This window comes from Poromitra crassiceps, assembly GCF_964638095.1.
Source record: "Poromitra crassiceps genome assembly, chromosome: 13".
Classification (NCBI taxonomy): Eukaryota; Metazoa; Chordata; class Actinopteri; order Beryciformes; family Melamphaidae; genus Poromitra; species Poromitra crassiceps.
In genome coordinates, this window is record NC_139644.1 from 22699793 (window position 1) to 22705127 (window position 5335).

The window sequence follows — 5335 nt, forward strand, 5'->3', positions numbered from 1 at the left end:
ATGTCCGAGATTAGTCTAGTCTAATTTCCAAGATTAGTCTAGTCTAATATCCAAGATTAGTCTAGTCTAATTTCCAAGATTAGTCTAGTCTAATTTCCAAGATTAGTCTAGTCTAATTTCTTGATTCTAGCTGCGGGAGTTGTTCAAATTGACAGTTTTGATTCAAGTATAGAAGATCACATGAATGAAGTGAGACTTCTGTTTGAGCGTGTTAAAGACCCCGAGATACACACTTGCAAGTTGCATGTAGAAAATTGCTCCAAAGCAATAGAAGTTTACTCAGTTGCTCTGTGAAGGTCTGCTGCCCAGACTGAGGTAAAGCAGTGGGCACTTTTTCCATATTCAGTAATTATACTGCTTGTACTGCTAAGAGCCTCTCTCAAGGCTGATATCTAAACACAGGAAACAAGAGAAAGAGCGAGCGCAGACACACACAGGGCTGCACTCCTTTGCAAGTAGCAGACGCTTTCCATTGATTCTGCAGATCCCTTTGACATGTCCATCTTTCAGTAGTTCTCCATGGTGACCGCCAATCAACACGCTCTGCCACAATGTACACACAAAGATACACACACTCAATCCTGCACTCCCTGCACCACATGCATGCTATGCTACAATATGTGAACACACACAAACACAAACACACACGCACACGCACACGCACACGCACACACACACACACACACACACACACACACACACACACACACAATGCGCACAAACATGCAGACACAGAAACACACACCACTAATCCTCCACAGGTTCAGGTTTTGGCAATGTGTCACAGATTCTGCATTCAGCCGTACTTTCACACAGTCAGCGGCCTAAAAATAGCTGAAGGACCCTGGCTCCCCTCCCAGCTTGCCCTAACTGTCAATAAGTTATCTTCTCCTTCTCACTAACACTCAGCTTTTAACCCACCACAATGGTTAACAGCCCTGTCCCAAACACCTCTGTTTATCTTACATTATTCAAAACTTGCACTAAGTCCAATTCCTCGTTTGTAATCCGATGACTTACTGTGGCGCTATTAAAGTGAATCTTGAGTTGAATCTTGAACTTGGACCGCCTCTGGTCTGCGATAACTTTCGGTGAATTAAACAGGAATTTTTACAGCAACTCCTGCGAAACAAAACAAATACAACAACAAGCCCAAGGATTTTTTAACCTCCATATGGAAGTGATGATACTTGAACGCAAGGTCTTTGTTTACTACATTTTTTAAATCACCGAACAGAGAGAGGGAGAGAGAGAGAGAGATAGTGTATTAAACAGAAGTGTCTACATTCCAGAAAGCCTTATCTCGACTCAATTTCCTCTTTAAAGTGCAAATTCCAGCCAATATGAGGGCGTCTGTCTCTCCTCCTCGCTGTTTGTTTGTTCTCTCAGTTGTTTTGTCTCACACCTCTCGCAGCTTTTTGTCCGCCCCGGGTTTGTTATCCATCTCTCTCCATCTCCTATCTCCCCCTCTGCCTCTCCAGGCCCAGGACAACTGCAAAGTCCTGCTTTGTCTTCTGATGACAGACTCAGATAACCAGCCTACAGATATTGTGTCTCCTCTTATTTTCCTTTTTCTCCACGTTGAAGAATGTGTGTGCTTCTCAAATTCCATGAATAGGTGGATTATGGTGCACAAACTGCGAAGCGTCGAATTATGTAACTTACATGAGAAGATACGGATGGCTCGGATGATGCTGCAGGCATATCTCAAATACGTTACTATACACCAGAGATGGGGACTTGGACTTGAGACTTGACTTGGACTTGTAAAAAGATGACTTGTGAGCATCTCTGCTATACACAGACCTTTTCGAGAGTGATGATATGCCTTTTTCCCTTGACAGAAAATCGTTGCCGGCTGCTGCCCACCTACACCGAACAGCTGTGTCAAACGCTTCCTGAAACTGCGGGGGCTGACAAAGTTCTTGACATTATCCTTTAACAATCACTTGTGAGGTCTACATCAATCCCCCTAGTGGCAGAAAAATAGCTAGTATACGCAGTCAATATGAACGCAGCACCCCTCAGAGGCCTCGGTTATAAAGCAGTTACCCAGCTCGAAAAACACCCTCGTTCACCCAAAGTGCAATGCATAAATTGGCATTGCACAAGTTTTGCTGGCGGTTGATGCGTCAACAGGCTCAGCCAATGTGTAGAAGACTGGCGTGCTGAGGGGTTATTGTAATGAAGCCGGGCAAGGAGGGGGTAAGAGGGAGGGGGGGGGGGGGGGGGGGGGGGGGGGCGTGTGAGGGGTTAACTGGGGCGAGCGGGTCAGAAGTTGAAGCTGGGAATGTTTTCCACAGTCTGGCCTTCCCTTGACACAAGCCTCTGTGCCACACAGTCCCCAGGAACAGATGTGCCCGCCCACAGCCCGGGTTAGGAACACCGCCCTCCCTGTGGTGTCCTGCTAAACACTGTTCCTGCAGGCAGAGGCATGTCAGAGCAGGACAGGAGGACACGAGCTGCTGGACGAGGCATCGACCCGCCTGAGAGTCCCATCGTCTCTCTGATCCAAAGGCAATGAGGTTTCATTTGAAGCCCTGTGACAAGGCCTGTGCAGTGGAAAACACATTGTTTCTACTTCCTTATCACTCCTTTAATTCACTCTCTCCAATCTGCATCATCATTTCCTGATGTTCTCGACATACAGCCTCTCTGTCACAAACTATCCACGTGCACAGCTGGATGTTTCACAGCGGGGACTTCAGGTCAAGTGGCGCAGTAGTTAAAGGGCTCCACAGCAGCCCTATCCTGTTACATGGGCCAATAGCCGTCAAACAGCAGCCCTCTGTTCACTAACCCAGAGCCTAAACCTCCGTCGGACCTATACAGACCGCGGGGTGGAGGTGGAGGGGGTGGTGGCATGGCAGGCCGGGGGTTAAGTTCAATGCTGGATGCAGTGGGGAGGAAATCCTGTCTGAGGCACGGGTGAGGGGTCACTGGGGGTAAGTTGCTATCCTAAATCCTTTAGTTCGGGGATGTCAGATGAACTCTGACCTTGACCCGGCCCTCCAAAGAGAAGCTCATCAAAGGCGGTGCCGCTGTGCTGCGCAGACACAGAGCCTCTCTCATTGAATCATTTGTACACGCGCAGGCAGGCCGCATCGTAAGCTACGTTCGTTTCAAATGCAGAAATGACATGTGCTCTTTAATCACATCAAAAGATTTGATCAAGTCATCACCCAGAGAGTATGCTGGAGAGAAGAAGCATCTAGTCACCCAAATGTGAACTGTGCAGGCCAGCTTCTTGGCAGACCAGGTTTCACATCCATTTCTGTTGACAATCAATCTGGTTCACCAACATAAGGGCCTCGCTGTGATGCGGGCTGTAACAGGAGCCTGCTGAGGAGAAACTCAAAAGGGAGAGAGAGAGAGAGAGAGAGAGAGAGAGAGAGAGAGAGAGAGGGAGAGAGAGAGAGGGAGAGAGAGAGAGAGGGAGAGAGGGAGAGAGGGAGAGAGAGAGAGAGGGAGAGAGAGAGAGGGAAGGAGAGAGAGAGTGGGGGTGGGGGCTCTGCTCTGTCTCCGATCAACTTGACATGTGCGACTTGCGTCTCTACACCAAGTCTCTCTTGGAAACTCCAAATGCCAATTTCAACAAACAGTGTTTTGAGGAGTGGCAGGCAGGAAGTGAGGTGCGATCAGCCTAAAAAAATAATAATCTGGGGACAAACTTATTATCACTGCTGCCCTCGTTTCTCTGTATTTTTAGTCAGCTCCTTCTCATCGGCGCATACTGCCTATCTTTCTTTTTCTCCCTCTCGCTGTTTTCTCCTGTCATTATTGGTGCCCATGACTCTGTCTTGCCTGCAGCCGTCCCGGTGTGTGTGTGTGTGTGTGTGTGTGTGTGTGTGTGTGTGTGTGTGTGTGTGTGTGTGTGTGTGTGTGTGTGTGTGTGTGTGTGTGTGGAACGGGCAGGGGGTGGGTGTTAGGCTGTAGAAGTGTGTTTTTTGCTACGCTTGTCCTATATAATTTGGTTCACCATGATTGATTGTGTTTAGTTCGATCTAGCTAGACACATAAAGTCCTCTGAGACATGCCTGTGAGTTGTGATAAAGGGCTGTATAAATAAACAAACTTGACTGAACACCACACTAGAGATAGGGTGTGAAATCCTGCTGCACAGCAGAGGTGCCAGAGAGTCATGCTGCCCTGATTGGAGTTCCCAGAAACAAAAGCCTCTTCGTCGTATCCCACTGTTGTGCTTTTCAAGGATTATCAGGCTTTTGCCTGTGCAGAGAGCCAAGCAGCTTTCACCACTCCACTGTATGATCCAGCAGCAACATCTCACCATCATGTAGCCCCTCCATCTCTGTTCTCTGATTCCCCCTCCGCTCCACTCCTCTCCTCTGCTCTCCACTCCTTCCCTCCCCTCCCCTCCCCTCCCCTCTCCTCACTTCCCCCCCTCCCCTCCCCTCCCCCTCTCCTCACTTCCCCTCTCCACTCCTCACCTCTCCTCTGCTCTCCACTCCTTCCCTCCCCTCCCCTCCCCTCCCCTCCCCTCTCCTCTCCTCACTTCCCCTCCTCACCTCCCCCCTCCCCTCTCCTCCCCTCTCCTCACCTCTCCTCACCTCTCCACTCCTCACCTCTCCTCACCTCTCCTCTTCTCTCCTCTCCACTCCTCCCCTCTCCTCTCCTCTGCTCTCCTCCCCTCCCCTCTCTTCCCCTCCCCTCTCCTCACCTCTCCACTCCTCACCTCTCCTCACCTCTCCACTCCTCACCTCTCCTCACCTCTCCACTCCTCACCTCTCCTCACCTCTCCTCTGCTCTCCACTCCTTCCCTCCCCTCTCCTCTCCTCACTTCCCCTCCTCACCTCCCCCCTCCCCTCCGCTCTCCTCCCCTCTCCTCTCCTCTCCTCCCCTCTCCTCTCCTCTGGCTCCAGGCGAGGCAGCCTGCCTGGCCTGTGTTCATACTGGGAGGCCCACCAAATCATCCGGTGCCTCAACCTGACACACTGTATCAGGTTAGCTTGCGTGTGCGTATGTGTATGTGTATGTGTATGTGCATGCATATCTGTGTGTGTGTGTATGCACGCGCGCGTGCGAGTGTGTGTGTGTGTGTGTGTGTGTGTGTGTGTGTGTGTGTGTGAGTGTGTGTGTGTGTGTGTGTGTGTGTGTGTTAATGTTGAATCATGTGTCATCTCCTGGAAACTAAGAGGGGAAGAGGGGGACTGGAAGAAGGAGTGAGGAGGGGGGGAGAGGAAGACGCTGCATGGCTTGGAAGAAGAGGTGGAGCAGAGAGAGAGAGTTTGGGGGAGACTTCCAGAAGAAACTGAGATAATATCTGCCTGGTAGAAGTTCTGGATGTTTCGTTTGTCACCAAACAATAAAACAAACT